Source organism: Cryptotermes secundus, unplaced genomic scaffold, assembly GCF_002891405.2.
Source record: "Cryptotermes secundus unplaced genomic scaffold, Csec_1.0 scaffold166, whole genome shotgun sequence".
Classification (NCBI taxonomy): Eukaryota; Metazoa; Arthropoda; class Insecta; order Blattodea; family Kalotermitidae; genus Cryptotermes; species Cryptotermes secundus.
Window position 1 is genome coordinate 249,702 of NW_019720562.1, and position 24,215 is coordinate 273,916.

At 41.8% G+C, this 24,215-nt stretch overlaps 1 protein-coding gene across 6 annotated transcripts in view; it reads right to left on the reverse strand.

Moving 5' to 3' along the window:
* The window catches only part of LOC111868233 (cytokine receptor), a 474,286-nt gene that overhangs the window by 187,385 nt on the left and 262,686 nt on the right, over positions 1-24,215 (reverse strand). For all 6 annotated transcript variants that reach the window (XR_004513445.1, XM_023858720.2, XM_023858690.2 and 3 more), the window contains one exon: positions 648-685. The gene's annotated coding sequence lies outside the window, so the exon portion shown is untranslated. The remainder of the gene's footprint in view (positions 1-647; positions 686-24,215) is intronic.

The following is a 24,215-nucleotide window of genomic DNA, read 5'->3' on the forward strand; positions in this document are numbered from 1 at the left end:
GAACTTGATGGTTGTGTAAAATAACAGTTCCTTCTTCTGTGCCTACGTTGGTTCGCCACTAAACCTTTCACAAGTTAACACTTTTTAACACCGCTAGTCTCCTTGAGTCGATGCTTCTAGAGGAAAAATATCATTTGAATTTCTTATTAGCATAATTTATATTCATTTCTTGACCAATTCATGTGTAAAATAAAAAATTTACATTTCTTCTTTATATCACTTTCATTTCCACACTGTGCATGACTTATATACTCTAGGTATACTGATTATACTGCATACATACAGTACAAATTACATCTAGAAACAATTATGAAACGTGTACCTAATAGGCATATCCAAAACTAACTGTATGCAAGAATGTGTACATAACAATTAGTTTCGACCAACCTTATCGCCGTCTTTGAGCCGATTGTCTAGATAGTGTGGGATCCTCAACATCTTACAGGGATAGCTTTACTTTTACTTTTACTTTTACGTCGTTTCCAAATCCACAAGCTCAACAGACATCAACTGAGTCCGAAATGGTACAATTTTGAGGGATACGATAGTAGTGACCCATAATACATCAGCCACAAATGGGCTGAAGAAACTCACGCCAAACTTTAGCAAGGAAAAGCAGCAGTTACATCTTCAAATTTATGACTTACCAATTGTTGCTTATCGAATGATGAATCAGACTGCAGCTCTGAAAAAGAAAAGAAGAGAACTTAAATTAGAGAAATTGTAAAATGTCCTCGTTGTTATAAGCAGCTCAGAACACCAAATGACATATATTTTCGTCTCATGTTTCTTTATATTTAAATTGAAATAAAAACACCAATATCACAAGAACTCAATACAGATTACTGTATTATTTTCTTTTCTTTTATACTTATCGATTAGAAAGACTCAACAGTATATGTAACTATACACTGAGATGAGGAGTTGCTTGGCGATCGGCGCGTTTGAAAATTTAATTCTCGTCATCACGCACATGAACAGGTTCAATTAGCAGATCAATATGGGCCGCATCATAGCTCAAGCGGTTAGTCGCTGCCTTCCCACCGCGGCTGCCCGGGTTCGATCACGGGTCTAGTCAAGTGGGATTTGTGCTGGACAAAGTGGTGCTGGGGCGGGTGTTCTCCGAGTACTTCGGTTTCCCCTGCCAATCTTCATTCCACCAACTGCTCCACAATCACCCTCATCTATCATCTGGGAGCTGGTACAATATTCCAGAAGTGGCCGCAGTACAAGGTACTTAGTCCAACCCCACTCCAAAAAAACAAACTCTGTGACTTTTAGTCCGCATGCGAACTCCACCGAGCGACCGCCGCTTGTCGACGAAGTTAGTGCCAACTTTAGCGGATAGAGGTTGTCGCGTGGTCAGCGCAACGAATCCCCACGGCCGTTAATTTCGGTTTTCTAGACCGGTGCGGATATTTCCTTGAAAAAGCTCCTCAGTTATCATCACGAGGCTGAGTGGACCCCGTTCCAGACCCACTACTTCTCAGAAAAAAATCTGGTACCGCCGGGAATCGAACCCAGACCTCTGGATCTGCAGCCAGGAACTCCGACCGATAGACCACAGAGGCGGTCCAGTCCCACTCCAATAGCAATTAAAAATTCCTTCCATAGGTGCAGCGCCATATTGTACGTATTGATCTGTTTCTTTTTATTGCTACTGGTCCAGTCCCACCACACTAGCAATAAAAAAACAGATCAATATGTACAATATGGCGCTGCACCTATGGAAGGAAGAAGCCAAGATATATGAATATTATAAAACGTTAGGGCATCATAACTTCACTATACAGTTATAGCTTAAAAATATGTTTAAAGGAAATGTTCCAGTATCATAAATCACACCATCACCGAAGGTTGGGTTCACACTGCTGCTTCGCACATATGGGCAGTTAGAGTCTACGGCCGGAGACCAAAAACCAGATTTCAAGATTTCTCATGGCATTCACCAGCCACGGTTCCCACAAAAATGCTGTCGTCTAATGTCATAAAATAGATCACGGCTACATTAAAAAGCTTACCAAAAGCCCGTCAAATTATAACATAAGAAAATATGTATTTAGTTTAAGTTCATTCGTGACCCGACATGTTTCGATATTCAGTGTCATCTCATGGGTATCCGTTCAACAAATACACTGGCAAAACGGCTGTTTCCGTCAAAATTCTTACCTCGGCATTCTCAGTTGCCAATAACAGAACGACAGGAGTGGTACGGATAAGGAGGGAGGTGTTTCTGCACATCTCTGCATTGCTGCAAATCATCAATTATTTTCACTTACGTATAACTAGAATATATAAAACTATAATTTTCTCCATGATCCACTCTGACCGTCCCACAGTGCATACATTTATTCACCCTACTCTTCTCTCTTGCACTACATGTCTCAGCACCAAAGTGCCATCTTCAGGTGCTTTTCGATGCACGTCGAACTACTTCATTGCATGCCCTGTTGTCTTTATACTAAAATAACTAAAATATATATTCGTCATATATACTGATAAATTTTAAATATTAAAAATATTAAAACTGTTCAGGATTTGTCATCCTTATGTCATATCTCAATACGCGAGACACACCTATCTTCTTCTATCGGAGTATTCTTCCTACTTTCATGTGTGTATTGTGTGCTGTGTCTTGCTCCTGTGACTGTGTGTGTTATACTGCTGGGCCTGCTGGGTGTGTGTCGTATATCAAACGATGAAAACATCAGAACGTGCACGTCGCATCGAAGAAACTCTGGAAAGTGCGTGATATACGTGTGAATTTCAGTTGTTTTGTTATTCGTACATTACTTATGAATAGAAAATGAAAATACGCGACGAACTAATGAAAGAAAGAAAAGAGAAACTCATTTGAAATTGTCAACGATTAGGGTAGGGAACAAGAAGGGAAAAAACTATTTAATTTACAGTGTAAGGTCGAAAAAGATTGGAGAGCTGCATCTATAGAGCCTTATACCATAAATCAAATTTCATTGTTTTCTTCAAGATTATTTAAGTCTCAAGTAAAAGGACAAAAGTTAATTTACAAGGTGTGACATGTCTCTGATTCGACTGAGGGTTTCCGTATTGAGCCAATTTCCCTCAAAATCCAACATAGCGTCTAGTAGACACATTGCAGGTTGGAATATCTGACGAATAAAAATAAACCGTGAAAACGGGCAGGGCCGAATTTATGCATAACAGCGCCGGACCTCTCAAAACGAGCCAGCAGACTTCCGAGTGCACAGGACGTGAAACAAATGCGTCTTTCAAAAATACATCATCGATCTCAACTGACAGCTCGTTCGGTTTTAGCGCCAAAGAAAACTGTCTTCAGTCATAGTATAAGAGACTCCTCTATCTCAGGAACTTCAGCAGTGTTGGACAAGAAATAAATTCGACGCGATCCTTAACCAATACAAGTGTGTGGAACGAGTAACAAGGAAACTGGGAGTTTTAAATTCACACATAAACCTCCATCGCTAGAACTTTCCAGAGACATACAAGAAACAAAGGATAAAATACAGGCCAACATGAACTGATGAGGCATAAATAAAGACGAAAATTCTTTGACGGTCACCTCTTGGAACTTGCTCACAATGCATTCCGACCTTCAACCTACATGCCGCCACTGATACTATTAAAATGTTAAAAGTATGGAATTCTTCTCGTCCAAATTATGAATATTAATAACACTGTCCAAACAGAAAAATCTAAATTGGAATCTGAAGAGGAATTATTCTCGATCGTGGTGGTTTGGTGGATATATTTAACGTCTCTAGATTCCTGTACTCAAACATATGCCGTTTCTGCTACCACCAAAACAAGTTTTTGTTACTACGGTTAGGTGAAAACTGCCACCGCAGTCCAAACTCCGGCTTGGTGGTTGGGATGGAAGCTGGCACACAAATAAATGCTAACGTAACAAACTGAAGTCAGACGTAGCAATCACTGTGAGATGACTTACTGTGGGGAAAGCCTCATACTATTACGTTCAGAATCTTCTTTTTGTCCTTATGGCTTCTACCTAAAAACCTAACATTAAAATATATAAAAGCACGTTTTTAAGCAATCTTAATACGGGTGTAAAACTTGGTCAATCTCTCAAGGAGAGGGAGATGGAATGAGTGACTTCACAGAAAAGTGCTGAGAATATATGAACGTACGGAAAAGAAAGTAATAGAAGGACTGAGAAAACTGAATGCGATGTTATATAGTCTCGCCACTTACATCTAACTAACATTTAACTAACGTTAAATAACCTACGAAAAACAAGGAAGAGAAAATATGGAAAAGGAGACGAAAAATGCAGAGAAAATGTCAGTCGGTATACCTGAAGGGAAGAGACCATTTGGGAGAGGCAGATGTATGGAGCGGATGGTATTAAAATGGATCTTAAAGAAACGAGACGTGAAGGTGCACAATGCATTTAACTGGCTCATTACAAGGTCCAGTGGAGGGATGCTGTGAGAGCGATAATAAATCTCGGTATTCCAATAATGTAATGTATGTAAGGGATGGGCCATAAAAATCGGACCCCGCACTATTGACTTTCAATGATCTATTGTGCTTCCCCTTGGATTAGCCCTTTATTAATCGTACACTTTTAATAAGACGTAGGACCCTGCTTATAGGGGCGTCATAAAAGTCACTTGGTTCCATAAAAAACTGACCCAAGTGACGAAATCTTAAATAAGCTATGGTCTCACAATCATACAGGATGTGTGTGGCTGATTCGTTTTCTTGTACGCACCTTTCACAAGTTGGGTTATCTGGCAGTCCCAGCTTGGTACTCCAATAACTTTTCTCATAATAACTCTTGCTCCATGAAGTATCTTCACAATATTTCACATTACAAATTAGAAACTTTATAATTTATACTTACGCATAATACAGCGTTTCTTTAAAGAAAGTTAACACGCACCGGGAATTTGTACGATATATGAAGAAAACTATATAATACGGAGCGTCATAACTTATACTATTCGCAAAGTATAATTAGGATGATCAAGTCAAGGAGGATGAGATGGGCAGGGCATGTAGCACGCATGAAGGAGAAGAGGAATGCATGTAGGATATTGGTGGGAAAACCAAAAGGAAAGAGACCACTAGGAAGATCAAGACGTAGGTGGGTGGACAATATTAAAATGGATCTTAGATAGGATGGTGTGGTATGGACTGGATCGATCTGGCTCAGGATAGGGACCAGTGGAGGGCTCTTGTGAGCACGGTAATGAAACTTCGGGTTCCATAAAACTTTGAGAAGTTCTTGAGTAGCTGCACAATTGGTGGCATCTCAAGAAGGGCTCAGCTCCATGAATGGCTGATTCATAATATAAATATAATTAAGTTAAAGCTGTTAAGGGAATTAATCGATGATTATCCTGACAAGCATACGAAAACCATACCTATGTACATTGTGTAGGAAAAGCGCCGAGTTTTTTTATTCTTTAAGCAGAAGGTGCACAGAGCAACGACTGCAGTCGTGTGGGATGACAGTGACGTTTAAGCAGTAACAGAAGAAATCAATGGGACTTCGTACCACATTCCCAACAAGATGATACCTGAATGTCGTTGCCAACAATTTTATTTCTAAATTATCGAGACAATCTTCGGGGTTAGTAATACAGACTGCGACGAATCATATTCCTGACGTCACAGCAAGTAAACATCCTCTCAGACCCGAACCAGTTACCTCGACAATGTCTTCCAGAACCTCTACTAGGCAAGAGGTTTTCTGAATGATGACTACGGTTTTGGTAACTGCAAATGTCCAGGCTCCAGGGAACTTAACTGAGAGAATCCTTCATGTCGCACTGAAGAGGTGTTTTTTTTTCCTTGGCACTACAGCCCCAGTGGACCTAGGCTTACCTCCATGAACTTCTCCGTTCACGAAGAGGTGTTTAGAACCATACATTATGAGTGGACATAATACTGTGATAAGTAACCTTTTCCGAACCTCTGGAGAGCACGAGAAAAGTCACAAACCTTTACGTCCGGTACGCAGCTTGTTATGTACATTAACCCTACTAGCAACCTATTTTCGGTTCTGCGCAGTATCAACAGCTGCCACCAAGGACATGAACTCATACAGAATGCAACGCGATGCAAATATACGGGACGTATCACTGCATTATACATGCTGGAAGTAAGAGCATTTTCAGAAACTGTTATCATTATTTATACTTAGCCGGGTTTATAAGCTCAAAATGTTTACATTAGAGGACGACGCATTCCAGCACGGAGCACATGCAATTCCTATAGGTGTTCTTCACAGTACACACAAGAGAACCAACACCTGTGAAAAGAGCGTATACTCTTCTGCTTCATATTCAGGAGTTTCCAGGTCCGAATGTCGGACTGGAGACAGGCCATCTCGAGTAGTTTTGTAATTCTTCTTCATCACCCTATGTAAAATGCCACATAGTGTCATGTAACGCCTTAACATTGTCACGTGTTAGTGACTAGACACGGGCTTTGGTCTGGTAACTGGGTTTACTAAACGTTTATAACTTGTAACTACAAAGGATTATAACTCTCTCATTAAAATTCACACTTTACATATCACTACAGCACATGCTAAGTCTTCTCAGTTTGCTATGTCTTTGCCAGTTGTTGCCTGGTAATGGCTCCCAACAACAGATACTCCTCTGCTTCCGTGCTCATGTCCTTGCCGGCTGGCGACTCTCTCGCAGGAAAACAAATTTACATTTCACTGTTATATCACATTTCCAATACCTAAATATATCAACAAAACATTTGTAGAACTGGAAGACTGCAACGGGAAAGGGGACGTCACAAGAGCTCCATGGAACTCTTTGTTACAGAAACTACTTTATATAACTGATAATTCAAACGAAGATTAAATTCGTCGCTATCTTAACATCAAAGTCCTTAGTGCAAATTTAGGTACAATACGTGGTCACAAAATAATATAAAAGGGTATTTCAAACTTGATATTTAAATTGTTCATCGCGCCTTAAGTATGTAAATGAAGTAAACTATTTCAATAAATGGGGTGCCTTCTGGGCCAAATACTTTGACATCTGTGATTAAATTTAACGACATAATATGGACTTCAAAGTGGAAATCCTGAATGAGCACTGCAATCAAAATTCACAGTTTGTCATCAAGATTAAGCGTCAAAATGACCAAAACTTTCAAGAACATCCAGCAAAGTATTCTGGTACAGAGGAACGTGAAGACGTGGTCCTCATATCAAGCTTCGAACAGACGGGTTGCTTCAGCCGTTTCAACAATATTCCACTGAGTAGATTCTAAAGGGATCTGACGAAGGTGGATGACACACAGAATTACTGGGGTTTTGGACGTTTTCCATCGTCGGGAATTCCAGGTAATAGAGGACACGACGTTTCGGAAACTGGATCTGTGATCCAGTGATTTTCTTTCTAAGGGACCCAACAGATCCAGTTTCCAAAACGTCGTGTCCTCTATTACCTAGAATTCCCGACGATGGAAAAAGTCCAAAAACCCAGTAATTCTACCAATATTCCATCGAGTTTGTAAAAATGGCTAAAAGCATAAGTGTCAAATTTTTCACTACAATTTCAATAATGTCAATATAAACCATATCAGTCAAAATAATAACAACATTAAATGCAGCTATTGAAGTGGGTCACGTAATACTGGTGATAAATTACTTCAACAACAAAAAATGCATTGTTATGGAAAGGGACACACAAAATGAAAAGCAGGAAAACACTACACTAAATGGAAACTGAAAAGAACACAAATCCTCAAGAAGCGTGCCTGCTCGTTCCCACACGGCAGTGACAACAGTCAGTAGAATACTCACGACAGTTCCAGGAACGCAAACAATTCTATACGAAGAAGCCCTGAAAATCGTGAACACTTGGACTGAAGGCGTCCAGACACATACTGTCTAGCACACGGCAAGTACGACGTAAGAAGATATGACCTAAGGGTTTTTAAATACGTGAAACAGCAGCATAACACAGGATACTCATTCCGTCTATCACTCGGGTTATAACCAATTAAAACAAAATCTGTTTTATCCCTGTCCTACTCAGAATCTTCACGCTGCCTTCCTTGGTACGGATGAAGAAACCTCGAATCAAGTCGAAGGTCAAAGAAACAAGGAAATAAAGTACTGTAATCATGTGAAGAAGGCTCACACCATCAATCGCACTTGGTTCGTTTATGCCTGTTGTGTAGAACGCCGTCGAGTTTTGCATTTTTCTCCTCCAAATCATTACGAAATGACTTCTTATGTGGAAGAGCAAATATGCATTTGGTTGAGAATTAACTTTGTAACTAACACATATCAGTCAACTGGTATAGGCCCTATAAAAATACTAATTTATTTACATGCACGTCTGATAAATGGTAATGACAACCTCCCCGCCATCTGTGAGCCGACTGTGTAGAGAATGTGGGAGCTTCCACGTCCCACAATCCTCTGGGCCTCTACGGCCTGTTATAGGGATAGCTTTACCTTTACGTCTGACAAATATGGTTGGCAGACACATTCAATGCGACCTATCCAACAGGGTTCTGAAGATGACACAGTGGCCACCCTGTGCTACAACAGCTACAGATCTGCTAAACGTCCGTCGATATTCCCTCGTACTCGCACTACAAACACTGGCACCATAGGGCTTATAAAAGCCTATTCAGTACAGACTCTTTGTGACTAGATGAATGTACTGTCACGTGTAGGGGGGTACGCGCGACGAAATGAAGGTTTCTATTTCGGATGATTGAATTTATTAGCAGCTTGGTTACACACTCTTTTAATTACACTCAAATTGCAGCATTATTGCTGATTTACACACACCTCATAATTCACTGTTGTACGCATACACTAGTCCTCTCCGGGTATGCTATCTCAACAGAGAAATTAGCACTTCAAATCACTCCAAATATTGCACACAATTAAGGTCTTCAAATGTGTAAGATTTGAGGCTTTCACGGCGGTGACTATGGAGAAAGCAGTCTTCTGGGATTTGGCACCGTGTATATGTGGTGTTAACCGACGTTTCGGAGGAACGTATCGCCCCCATCTTCAGGGTAGAAGAAAAAGTATAAGAAATCTGCAAGCGACAACACCGTGAGAAACGGTAAATTTACCGTTTCTCACGGTGTTGTCGCTTGCAGATTTCTTATACTTTTTCTTCTACCCTGAAGATGGGGGCGATACGTTCCTCCGAAACGTCGGTTAACACCACATATACACGGTGCCAAATCCCAGAAGACTGCTTCCTTCAAGGTCTTCAAATCTTTACAGGTCTTCTACGAACTTTCCGTTGCTTAACACACTCAAATACTCCCCCTCTGTTCTGTCTCTAACTGTCGATATATAGCCTCCGCACTGATAACGCAGAAAACAACTGTTGGAACGTGTTTACCGAGCGATCTCATAGCAACGCTCAAGGTGCCGACCGCGTACAAAATGTCGCACTCCCATTATTGCTTTGCGTGTATTCGGTCGCGAGGTGTTTATAACAGTCAGTTACCTAGCAACGCTGTGTCCATCCACGTTACAACATGCAACGCTCAAGGAACAATATTAAACAAACTTAGTTAGAAGGGTCCATATACTCCAACAGTGATAGTTTTATCTACAGCGGTTTTGCTAAACGTTTTGTGCGGGAAGGAGATATGCCATCACGTGAAATTCAGAGCAAAAACTGAGCTTCTTAGAGCAAAAGAACAAATGTTACGTTCATAAAATCAACATTTAGTAAATTTTAACACTTTAGATTCTAGATATGACACGGGAAGACAAAAGTCTCTACACTGAATGGAACTCCATTAACTGGTGTGAAATCCAACAAATTCGACGCCTGAATAAGATTAGTTTATATTATATATAAGTGTATGCAATATTATAGGGTAGAATTATGGGGGCACGCGGTAGCATAGTTGGTTGAGGAATTATGCCACAAACCGGAAGATCAGGTTCGAGTCCCGATGAGGTTATTGGATTTTTCAACTAACCTAATCCTTCCAGCAGCACTATGGCCCTGGAGTCGACTCGGCCTCTGACAGAAATGAATACCAGGAATCTTCCTGGGGGCTAAAGGGCGGCCAGCGCGTAAAGTTGACCTCACCGCCATCTGTGCGCCGATTGTCTATAAAATGTGGCGGCCTCGACCTCTTACAACCCTAAGGGCCTCCACGGTGTTATAGGGAAAGGGTTATCTTTATATAAGGTTGAATCCAGAATATGCCTATTTTGGACATTTCTCAAATATTAATGGTTAATGGTGAAGCCTCTGGTTACATGCCTCACAGATATGACGAACATGAATTTCAGTTGACGCACAGCGAAACAAATGCAAGCGGACATGCATTAGTAACGATTAATGGACTCACTGACATACGAATAACACAATGCCGTTTCATCAATCCTTTGTCTCGTAAATCTGAAAATGGCGAACATTCCATTCGACTAAAATTATTTTATGATCCCGAACTATCGCTCTTTCAAACGAGTCTATATGTAGGCCCCGCATGCCATGGGGCTGGACTCGAGTCAAGGCCAATCCATTCCATTCCTTAGTGAGTCGGATTTAGCTTTGTGCGACCGACCCCTGGCACAGCTCCCAGTTCGAACCGGAGACTTAGGCAGCATGCGAGTGCCAAACGTCGTCTCACGCTTCCCGACCGACCGACCGACCGACCGGCGTCTTCCGATCGTGCCATCAACATGCGGCGCCGCTACGCGGATTTATTTAACGGATATCTCGGCATCTGCAAACCTGTCAACAACAGCAAGGACTACCAACGTCAATAACAACCCATCCTTTGTAGGCTGTGCTACTGAATCGAAGAATTTACAAAGGCAATAAAGTAACAAGTGCCTGTCACTATCCTCTCTTGGAAGAGTATCAGTAGGTACGTAGCCACACCTCGTACTAATAAATAGTTCCATGCATTTATTACTCAATATGTAAATGTCAGGACGGATTTTGATTAAATCTGGTATTGCGACAAACGTAATTTTGGTTTTAATTTTCTCAAAACAGGTTCAACGCATAAATAATTAGAACTTACTGAATGAAGACTTTACTGAAGCCCACAACTATTACTTGAAACATTTTCCGATGCAACGTGGTTTACTTATCGCAATAGGAAAAATTTGTGATTAGATCCCAAACAATAGGTTGGATCGGCAATAACACATTTGTATGCCTATGTGCAAGAAATGAATATGAAAATGGAAAGCATGTGTGCTTCGCTGACTGAGAACACAGTATTTCGGTCTTGTTCGTAACTGCTACTGCCGTTACTTGGTGCCGTCTATAGACTTTTTCCGTAATTTCATATCACACATATACTCGTTAGTTAATATGTTTTTTGGAAGCTGACAGCAAGATTGGTTTTACATTGATTGGCGAAGCCCTTTCAACCCAACTGGCAGTGCTGAATGAGATCGCTTCACGATCAAGTATGTCGGGAGAGCAAGAATTTGGCAGGGCCCAAGCTATTTGAAGGTACTATTCAGCGCCATAGCTCAAGTGATTAGTCGCTGGCTTCCCACCGCGGCGGACCGGGTTTGATCCCGGGGTCTGGTCAAGTAGGATTTGTGGTGGACAAAGTGGCGCTGGGGCAGGTATTCTCCGAATACTTCGGTTTCCCCTGCCAATCTTCATTCCACCAATTGCTCCACGATCACCCTCACTTATCATCTGGGGCTGGTACAATAGGCCAGAAGTGGCCGCAGTACAAGGCACTTAGTCCCACACCACTAGCAATAATAAAAAAAAGTACTATTCTGGTATTCGTTCGAGAAACTGACGAGCATCAAGTAACTTCAGGGATGACAGCCGATAACACAGTTGAAATCCGGATCGGTTACCACCCGAATCCACTTCCAGATCACTTCCACGACACCAGTTCAACAGACGTAAAGGGAAAAAGGAACCGAAACCTGCCTGAATTACGAAGTGCATGTCACAATGCACACACTGGATAGGAAACAAGAAACACAGAAGTTTGGCCTAGGATCGAAATACGGACATCTCGAATAATAAGCATCACCTAGGTCTGTTTCCCGGTAGAGGCAAGTGATTTTTCTCTTCTCCCTAGCGTCCAGCCCGGCTCTGGGAACCACCCAGCCTCTCCCTAGGGTCCAGCCCGGCTCTGGGAACCACCCAGCCTCATGCTCCATACGTACTTGGGCTCTCTCCACCGTAGGGCAAGTGGCCGGGAAGTAATGCTTACCACTCACACCCATCTAGTGCCAAGATTAAGAATGCATGCAGCTACACCTACATTCCCCCACGCCTCTTCATGGCGTGGTGCTTAATTAAACACACGGACAATTTCGCCGTCTACAGGGATGAGACCCCTATGGTTAAATACTCTTGCAAAGCGAACGGAACAATATAATGACAGAGAAGTGTTTCCCAAACTTTTTTTGGGGGGGGGGACATTTTAGTGATAAAAACCACGATACGATAAATAAAATGCACACATTAAAAATTAAATACTGGATATACGAGTGACCATCGAAAACACCTACCTCGGTATACATGGGCCGAGCCAGTAGGCCCATTAAACATGGGTGTGGTGTAGACACTCGCGAACCGTAACATGCAACGACCGTGCTCGACCTCCATTCGGAGCAGGAATTTTATTAAAAAAAAAAATGTGATCGGCTTCTGATTGAACGAAGTGCTATTCGGGCCTGCAGGTAAAACAGCAATTGCATGGAATGTATGGAATGTCAGATCACTTGTCGACATAAAATGATTAAAGAACTGAAAATATGTGCTCTGAATTTATTCTGGAATGTAGTTCTCCCAGTGGGCGTGTATACAGTGTTCCTCATCTGTCTTTATAAAGTGAGGAGTATGTACATACACTGGAGATCAACATGTTTCTACTATAAATGAGTAAGACATACAAAGGCTACGATTCTGTATTTCAGCATCCTGTTGCAACTGTTCACATTAGCTAATACAAAGATTACATTTATGGAATAGGTAGAAGTAAATCAAAGTTGTACATTAATCGCATGAAAAAAACATGTAACCGATTTCGTATCACAGAACACACGCACTTCACAGTCCCTCAAGTCTCAACAGTTTACGAGAATGGACATTTAGACACAATTTGGGGCTACCGGATTGCATGGGATTTGCGAAACTTTGGTAAAACGTAAAGGTATCCCTGTAACAGGCTGTGAAGACCCATACGGTTGTGAGACGTCGAGGCTCCAACATTTTCTCTAGACAATCGATTCACAGACGGCAATAAGGTTCTCAGCCTCACGCGCCAGCCGCCATTTAATCCCAGGAAGATTCCTCGTACTCATTTCTGTTAGAGCCTCAGTCGACCCCAGGACCATAGTGCGGCTGGAAGGATTAGGTCAACTGAAAAAATCCACCTCATCCGGAATCGCAACCGCGACCTTCCGAGTTGTAGCAAAGTGCCTCAACCAACTACATTACCGAGTGGCCTTTGCGAAACCTCATAGGCCTGAATTTGTCATACATCTGTGAAATCTAACGGCATCGATTATTAATCGACGGCAACATCACGTCATGTACACAATGAAGGGTATGTTGTATATTATGAGGTACTACCTCACACTCGCAAAGAAAGAGAGGCCAAATCAAAGATGCCATTCAGCCCTTCCAGTAACCAGGCAGAGACTCGAAGTGGGTACATCGCAAATGCAAGTTCAAAGCGTTATCCGCTCAGTAAAATTAAGAGTTAAAAATAACATCAGAACACTGAGTGTTTAGTACCTATCACCATCCTTTTCCAGGCAAGAATATCAGTAACTAACAGACGGATTTCTGAACTTGTTGATCATACATGAAAAACAAACAGGCTGGTGACACTTAACAGCATAATATCGCCATGTTGGATCTGACGTTCTCGCTATGCTGTGAAGTGGGTAACAGTCTCAAGTTTCGGAGGAACATACCGCCTCCACCTTCAGGGTCTAAGATTACGACCGGCAAGAAACCAGCATAAGTAGACGACAGTTTAAATGGCAAAAGAGCTCAAAAAAACAAACACATATCCACACAGACTCTAATTTCGTCTACTGTTACTTATCCCCTTAAGCAAACATAATCTACTCATCGAACAGAAAACAACAAACGTTCTCTTCAAAATGTTCAAAATGGCCGTATGACATAAAATGCTGTTCATCTTACAAAGACCGAGAAAGTAAGTTTACGAGGATGTTGACGTATACCATAAACTGCGTAGTGCCAAAGACATGTAATTAGATTCGAACTATGTAAACTTTGTAAACATCCAATAACAGTATTTTTTATTGCTAGTGGGGTGAAACTAAGTCCCTTGCACTGCGGCAAATTCTGGCCTATTGCACCAGCCCAAGATGATAGGTGAGGGTGATTGTGGAGCAATTGGTGGAATGAAGATTGGCAGGGGAAACCGAAGTACTCGGAGAAAACCTGTCCCAGCGCCACTTTGTCCACAACAAATCCCACTTGACCAGACCCGGGATTGAAACCGGGCCTCCCCGGTGGGAAGCCAGCGACTAACCGCTTGAGCTATGGCGCGGCCATTAGTACATGTACAGCCATAGCGATTCCAACAACAGTAACAAAAGTAAATGTCTGCACTAAGATAGGTATGGCCAATTTCACAGTTACATCCATGTAAAATTACGTAGAATCCGACCTAGTTCACTGTTTTCTCCACACTTTTCTACGGTTTTGTGTGTGAATATAATCTGCACTTACAGTGCAAAACGCTGAAAGAGAGACAGCTGCGCTGGCTGCTAGGAAAACGCTCGCAATTGTCCCTGGAGAACAAAACCCTGTTATACAAGGCACTCTTAAAACCAATATGGACCTATGGCATCGAGCTCTGGGGCTGCGCTCGACCATCCAATACCAAAATCCTCCAAACATTCCAATCGAAAACACTACGAAGAATCATAGGCGCACCATGGTACGTAACAAACAGAACTATCCACAACGACCTCAACATACCCTTCATCACGGAAGAGATCAGAAAACATGCCACCAGACACCGTACTCGGATAACAGGACACGAGAACCCGCTAATCGTTGAATTAACGAAACCGCACCCAGCAGCAAGACGACTGAGGACAACCTGGCCAGAAGACTTATGTAACTAAAAGGTAGAGTACTGCCACTGGACAGCTGCCGCCTTCACGACATAAGCACCCATCACATTTACTAATTACTTGCAGTGGTCAAGTAGATTGTAAATTGACGTAAATAAAAAAAAAACAGTGCAAATATTTTAAACGTGTTTGTGTGTAACACCTAACAATGGCAATAAAAAAAACACCTAATGATGATCGCTTACAGCCGAACATGTGATGTACGGTAAGAAATAAAAACAAAAGGGCCCGTTAACACATGTTTGTGTGACAGTTACTCTTACTCTGGAAGTTCACACATCCTCATTCACAGAAATCTCTATTTCTTCTGAAACAGTTTCTTACATTATTCTTAAAATGAAATCAAAGAAAAATAAACAGCCAGAACTGACTCAGTCTCGAAGGTGATTCTGTGCCGCGCTGCCTTAACAACTTGAGAATGATGATAAGGCCATGCGGCCTTGTCAGTATTTGGTTTATTCAACTTACGTTTTAACCTTCTGTTCATGAAGCAATTCTGTCAATATCCCTTGGCAAGTTTATCTATAAAACACACAAAGCGGCATGGGGCCAGTCCCACACTGAAGAATGATTCACTCAGAGGAGGCCAAGAGTTAATAATGATAAATCACGCATTAATATTCTGATGAAAACGAAACTTGGCGACTGCGTACCTTGTGGACATAATATGGATAGAGGAAATGTTTTCCTTCCGCCTGGAGACATAGGCCGACACGGCGGTACATCGCATCGAGAACGGCACTACGAACTGAGGGCAGTTTTGTGCGTAATCCTGCATTTAAGCATCCTGTTGCATTACTATATCTAATACTGCTTATTGTACTACAAAGTCCATCAACAATGCAACAAATTGTTCCTTCCTTCTTTCTTTCACTTTCACTTTCTAAACATGTATTGGCCCCAAATGACCATCTTCAGGTGTCTTACTATGCTAAAACTGCTACACTGCAGTAATATTGTCCATTCGTCACATATGCGACTGCACACTTCATGACTTAAAACGTCATACTCATAATAAATTGGTACGAGCTAAAATAGCATATGATGTAGTTCAATTAATTTAAATCAAATAAAATCTATTAAAATTTCCTTTAAACTTTGTAAAATTCTTATTACACCTCATAAGAGGCGCAGTCCATTTGCTTTCATCTGTATCCTTTACTTCAGATGTTTAATTGCGGCAGCCTGCTTTCCTCTTCTTAAGCCCGTTCTTGTGTTACGTCTGCAATCTGTAATTTTGCCACCTGCTTGTGCGTTGTTCCCTCTAGCAGCGTGTGGTGGTGTCTCCACACAACAAGTACATTACATCGGGTTTTAAAAAGGCCAAGAGTCACGAAGAAAAAAAATTTTTCCTAGTTTCTTGGGGTGGGGTGAGTCTGAGTCCACTTCGTACGTCTGCCTCTAACTGGCCTATTGTTATCAGTTCCGGATGGTACATGATGAACGTAGAGCAGTCGTGGGATGAGAATTGGCAGGGGAAACCGAAGTACTCGGAGAAAATCTTCCTGTGTCACTTTTTCCACCACAAATCAAACATGACCTGAACTGGGCTCGAACCGGGCCACCGCGGTGGGAAGCCGGCGACTAAGTGCCTGAGCTATGGCACAGCCATCTAAGAGGGTTCATTTTTGCAGCTGGTTTCTACAGTCTGTCGTCGAAGGTGAGATGAATGCGCAACTGACATTCTTTTCTGATGACGCGCTGTTTCACTTGCAGGGATACATAAATACGAAAACAGTTGCTACTGGATTTCACAGAATCCACTTCTAACCCATGATACCCTGCTCCATCATGTGAAAATTGGTGTCTGGTGTGCTGACAGTGCAAGAAGGATAGTAAGACCTTTGTGTTTTTAACGAAACAATTAATTGCGAAGTATATGTACAGGTCATTCTCGGGCAGTTCCTTCCAGATTGACAGAAGAAGAAAGACTCCATGGCTGGTGTCAGCAAGACTCCGCTACTGCCCACCCCATGTACTGTATGTCTATACAGTCTATCTATGTCTGATGTCTTCGGGGACAGATTTATCAGCAGTGATATTTGGCTAGCACGTTCACCCGGTTTTAATCCTGGTAATTTTTTTTCTGGGATGGCGTGAAGGACAAAATTTACAACAGTAACCCCCGAACGGAAAAACTAAAAATATTGGTATAGAAATTGCGAAGATTTCTGCAGAACAGCTTGAGAAGGTACAGCAGAATCCCTTCCACCGGTGCGACGAATGTCTGTGTAGAGGAGCAGCATTTTCAACACTTTCTGTCATCTGCGAATTGTAACTATTTAATTCCGAAAGTTATCGGCCAAGAGGTGTATTGATTCATCGGCAAAATCCGTAAGAACCTCGCAGCCGATGGAGCACAGGTCGGCGTGAAGCTCAGAGCCGTGTAAACCGGTCAACAAAGATAAGAACCTCCCTTCAGAACGGCATGTTTGCTGTGTCTGTTCTTATTCGAAATGCAATGGTCCATAGCAGTCGTGTATTGTTATTGTTATTAGTTGCAGTAGCAGTAGTAGTAGTAGTAGTAGTAGTAGTAGTAGTAGTAGTAGTAGTAGTAGTAGTAGTAGTAGTAGTAGTAATTTCCTATGATAATGCTCGTGGTAATTCAGTTCCAAATAACACGAGTAAATATTTCACAGTATGGGATCGCTATTAAACATAATGAAAGATCAGTTGATCACGTAAAACTTGTATAGCTAACTTTCCCATTAAAACTTCCAGAACTGCAAATATTATGTTGCTGTTATCATATGTCGATACTGCAAATTTATAATCTAGCAACAAAATTTAATTTAGTTTTCTCTATGTTAAAATGGGAGCCGGGATAGCGCAGTCGGTAAAGCGACTGGCTACGGGATGGATGACCGAGGGGTCAGAGTTCGAGTCCCGGTAGTCAAGAATTTTCACTTTTCCAAATCGTCCAGACCGGCTCTAGGGCCCCCAGCCTCCTATCCAACGGGTACCGCGGGGCTCTATCCCGGGGGTAAAGCGGCAGGGGCGTGAAGCTGAGCATTCACCTTCAGCTAGTGTCAAGGTCAAGAAAATGTGGATCTACCACGTATACCTCCACTCCCCCATACGCCTTCATGGCGTAGTGCTTAATTAGTTAAGCGCAGGGACACCTTTACCTACGTTAACATTCTTGGACATAACTTCAAAGTGTCACACTATTCCCATGCTTGTAATTGTTGAACAATTATGTTTAGGTTGCAGTACAATACGTTCTACTTTTACAGTTCTATGGTAGCGGCGCGAAGAATAACAAGAGACCGCAGCACTCAGTCTGCAAGAATGCGTTACAGTAAATATTTGTGCAGCAAACATTTCTTGGGAAGTGATTTCAGAATAGTTGACTCAGAACCAGCTTCACATTCAGCCCTACAACCTTTTGTCCCACCATTACTCATCCTTTCACTGAATTCACTGTCTGAAGTTTTAAACTCTGACCCACCAGCACCTACAGGAAGACGTCGGGGTGCTCCTTAACTATAACACCTTCTCCTATCCAAGCAGACAGTCCTTCAACTTTAACACAAATTCCTGCAGTCCTACAATCATATAGAGCGCTTAGCACCTTTGAGTGGAAGAAACGTCTTCCTCAAGTCCTGAAAATTTAAACGCTTCTGATGGGGAACTCGGGAACATCAACTGTCCGAGTTCTTCTCGAAATCCTAGAGCCAGGTATTCGTTGCTGAAAAAACTTCATTTAACTTCACTTTCAGAAACGACACTGATGAAAATAAAACAGCGTGAAAGTATGCGTTATCAAAAGAGTGCGCCTTGTAAACTAAAAATAAAAAAAAAATTAGAGGCAAAAAAGTTGGAAGAGCTCTGTTATGTGGACGATGGGTGATCCGGTCGATATTTTTTTCAGGCTACCAGGCTGCTGGCAGCAATCATTAAGGCGCGTCCACATTACTCGTGCTCGTGCTCGTGATCGCCAGGCTTGTGCTCGTCGGGAGACTCGTCTGGCTTTTACTTGTGCTCGTAAATCTTCGTCCACACTACTTCAGTTGCTCGCCAGGCTTCGGCGCGTGAGGATCCGTATATTTACTCGTACTGTGTATAGGCTGTAGTCGTATTTTAATTTATTGGCTATAATTTTTAAATTAATCATTTAAATTTTGCTAAATTTGCTTGTCTCGTGACTTGTCATATCGTCAACATTAGTCGCGAAGACAGCGAGTCATACGAGCACGAGCATGAGTAATGTGGATGCGCCTTTAAGGACATTCTATACAAGCCTGCCACAGGAAGTAAAATTGTGAACACAACGTGTTGGCTCTCTTCTCTCGCCCTCCTGAAACGTCCGAATTCCTATATCCTTCTCAAGACACTTCCCCTCACGTCGAGATGAACTCCAGTGGAGCAGCAGGCCTCATCCATCTGATGACTATTGGTAGGCATGGAACACTGCATTCAATCAGTTAAAATGCTTCGTTATCAAAGTAATAGTTAATGAATAAATGACGAAAACATTCTCAAATCACTATCTCCAGAAATTAACGGTGGCGAGCAAAGCATCACCGTCATCATAATTTATCGTATATTAATCTTGGAAATCAACGTGTACGTCACAGAAGTCAGAATACTCTTATTAACTTCTAGGTACATGAGAAAATTCAATGAAAACGCAGAATACTGTTCTTAATATGATCTATTAATAGAATAATATGGTGAGAAATGTACTACAAGAAACGTTATAATTAAATTTAAAAAGAAAATATACTGTAACAATTAGCAGTGTATAGAAATGAATGACTCATATGCAGAAGCCCTTCATTTTTTTAATGGCGCTTTCACCACGGTTCTGAAACGAATAAATGGCTACACCGGCGTTTGGCAAAGAGGTTGACAATCCCAGTTTCTGTGTAAGATTTGAGGCTTTCGCGGCGGTGACTATGAAGAAAGCAGTCTTCTGGGATTTGGCACCGTGTAGATGTGGTGTTAACCGACGTTCCTCCGAAACTTCGGTTAACACCACATATACTCTGTGCCAAATCCCAGAAGACTGTTTTCTTCAATCCCAGTTTCAACGGCGGAAAGCACACTGACCCGGAAAAGACAGTAAGTCGCCCACTTAATGAGAATAATAGACTCATAGCAAGTCACTGGACCTAAGCAAGTATGGAGCCAAGAATTCCTCAAGAAAGGTAAACCCTATTTAGCAGGATGGGTGTTTCACTAACACTGCTGTAACACAACATATGTGGATGGTGAAAGTGATCGGGTTTGACTACTTCGAGACCTTAAAACTTAATGAGGACCCTCTTGAGAACACATCTAGTACTATTAGTTTGTAAAGACGTTCACAAGATAATCGAAATGTGGCACAGTTCATATATACCCTGAAGACTAGTAATATCAATGGCCTTACTTTTAGAGGAAGTGGCCTCCGTAGTCTAGAGGTAACGTTCCCACCGCATGACTCGTAGTACGCGGGTTCAAATACCCGGCGGAGGTCGTCGAAATTTTAAGGGCGGAAAAATTCAGGGAACAAGTCCTCCGGGAGGCACTTTAAGCCGTGGGTCCCGTGTCGTAGCTTTACGGCACGTAAAAGAACCTCATATCTCCAAAGGAGGTCACTGAGCCAAATTACGGACGTTTCCCGGCCACCAGCAGTCTCTTGTACCTCTGGTAGATGGAGGAAGCATTATAGATACCTCTCAGCTAGTAGAGCCGGTCTCGCTGGCTGGGCGGGACTGATGGTAGGCACCAGTACCGGTAGGATATAGAGACTGGCAGAAATCATAGAGGGAAGCACAATGGACCAATACAGGTCTAAGTGCATGGGGAAACCCACCCTCTCCAATAACTAACTAACTAACTAACTAACTACTTTTAGAGGTCTGCGTGGCAGTAACTGCATCGACGATGGTGATACTCTTCTGGATGACCTACATAACTTGCTTAGAGCATCTGATGCTCCACGAGGCGTAGGAGGGAAAACTCTGATGGTGTTCCTAAATGTTTCGATGTCACATAGCATACACAACAGAATGTGGGTACTGCTGTATGTTCTGGTAACATCAAGAGTTCCATGGCCAACAGCTGGTTTATGGTGTCAACTGTGAGGGCGGCCGCACACCAACTGCGTCAAGACAAGCATCAAGACATGAGACATAACACGCAGTCTTTCTTCATTCGTGATTCGACAGCATGAAGCTGACGTCAGCATCATGACTCAGACCGGTGTGCGGCGGTTTTCATAATCTCATTCGTTTCAACTGTGCTCCTTTCTTTGCGTCATGTAGCAGACATCGTGTCTTGACTGTTACATGTCTTGACGCATGCCGGTGTGCGGCCTACCTGATGCATGCAATGCATGTCTCAAGTCATGACATCAATTAATGTCTTCATACATTTTAAGGATGCAGAAAGTCACTCACCTATTCTTGGAGTATTTCCGTAACTCCACTGGAGGCTATGATGGTGGAGATAACTCATTTGAATTCTGTCGAATAACGTATCACAGCTTGTCATTAAGGACAAAGTTAGCTTGAACTGGATTGCGTCTACCAGTTCACTTCAGCAGTAACGATTGGTGGGTCGTACTATCAGAGTTGTGACAATAATTTATATTCCTCTGTGGTGTAAGAGTATGTGTGAACAGATGAGTGGATGTGTGAAGCAGCTGTGGAGGTGCATAGAGTGGAAGAAACGCAAAGTCGAAAAAGTCTGCTGTGTATCAGTAAGAAAGGAATTAATTTCTTTCTGCCTTGTATCATACTACTCATATCAAGTTTTGCTTTATTATTAACAATAATATTATTATTGCTGTGAACACAACTATATTTAAGAGTCGTATGATCAGTACTATTTCAATTACTTTATCATCATTACCTGTATCCAGCTTCCTACATCTTTTGATGTTAGTACAAATCTGTGAAGATATGAATATTAAATTTTCGAAACTTTATAGTATTGTATTTCTAAACTTATACATTACTGGAACGCCATACTGTGGTCTGTGTAATGGTGACTAATGTATTAGTTAATATACATGCCGTTAGACTGCTTTCAATTATATTAGAAAAGTGAGTCCGATTCTTTTCTAATGCTTGTGTATTGTATGAGGTGGTTGGTGACATCGAGTTCTGAACATGACTGTATTTCAGATTCATAAGGTTTAATCAATGAACCACTTTAGTGAAGGGTGTTTGGCATGTGCCAGTGAAATGTTAATAGTCGTGGTATGAATTCGAATCTGTATTTTGGTGTCATAATACTGCGCCAACCTTACGTGCAAAAGGGGACTTTCTGCTTATTCAAGTTCTGAGGTCTTACTTAGAAACTAGAGTCTATACTTCAATATCATTTTTCAATACTGTAAAACTGCGTTTCCGTGAATGATCTTCGGTTGCCGAAAAGTTAGTTCAAACCCACAGATTTCTTTGATGTAACGTAAGCATAGTTTTGGGTTCTGGTCTGGGGAACTAATAATAGAGCCTACCCTTGTTTATTCACTGTCTCTTCTTGTGTAGAAGTAAATATGCGAAAAATAATCTGGAAACTTCAGGATTATTACTTGTTTCACATCATTTATAATCAATTAAAATAAATAGAAGGCAAAGTAAAGCTTTCAAGCAGTAATATGTGAACAAAAGTTTTGAGGTTGAACACAAACATCTATGATGGAAACACATTTTTTAATTCAAGTTTACCCAAATTCAGCTGTCGTATAAGATTATGAACAATAAGCCTCTCTACGTACGATACAGTTCAAAATGGTTTAGTCCATTTTTATAGGGGAATTCGGACTTATTCAGATGGCATTTTTGTATTTTTAAATGAATTACTATAAACCTTTATTCTGATGCATTTGCGTGGATACTGGTTAAACCAGTTCACATACACACACATTTTCAAAACGGTGCAAGTTCCTATGCAGTACAACAGTCCACAGCTGCAATATTATGAGTATTTTGCCGTTATAAATTTTGGGCGGTGGAGGACACGGGGGAGACTGAAAGTTGTATAGGACTTCTTTCCCCACTCTGTGCTCTTGATAACGGCTGCTATTGCCTGGCAGTTTTGTAGTTCATTGCTGACAAGGACAGATGACAGCACAATAATACATAAGATCATAAGGAGTCTACATTGCCAAGCAAAAGCACCGAGCTGCCCATCTCTATGTAGTGTTTGCGCTCCCCATATTTGCTTCTAACCTGAAGACCGAGGCAGCACACTTCTCTGAAACGTTGGTATCCACCTACACAGAATACACGGTGTAATAACTCACAAGATTACACTCTGAAAAATCACCCAGGGGCCAACCGTAACACGCACACTCATGGCCAGCCTTCAAACAGCGGCGAGAGGCAAAATTATACATCATGAAACGGGGCTATATCGTATTGTGTCGTATTAGACAACTCACTACTGAGTAAAATAAACTGACTCCACTTCTCGCTAGAAAGTCAGTCACTAATCTCAGACTAGCCAGTGCATCCGAAGTAGTGAAACACACGCAAGGCAAGCCTGCAAACGGCAGTGTTCAACAGCTGTTTCTAACGCATCCGTCATCACAAGTAAAGTCGGAGTTCACTCTGCTTCACTCTCAGCGTGCGTAAAGAAATCAAAGAAACGGGTTCTCCCACCAAGTAATGGAAAGCTATGGAATGGTGGGGGAAGTGTCCTTGAAAAGTATTGCGATTTTGTTTGATGTGCAGTGCGATCTAGAGTGCAGACGATGTTTGAAACTGGACCACCAGTATCACAGGCACTGCTTACTTCACTGAACAGCGATCGTGATGAAATGGCAAATTCTGAACAGGCTTCTAGCGGACACTGGATTTAGTTCTTGAAAAGAAACAAAGTTCCAGAAATTTTCAACAGAGGACAAATCCATAATTTTGTAGAGAAGAAAGTATTTAAAAAATAATGCAGAGGAAATGACTATGATTCAACGAAGATCAGGCTGCATTAAAACGGTGGTCAGCTTCACGCCCCGGCCGCATTAGCCCGGGGGAAATAGTCCCTTGTACCCACTGGATAGGAGGTTGGGTGGACCTCACAGCCGGTCTGGACGATTTGGAGAACAGAATATTCTTGACCCTACCGGGAAAAGAACTCTAACCCCTCAGTCGATGCATTCAAAAAGCCACAT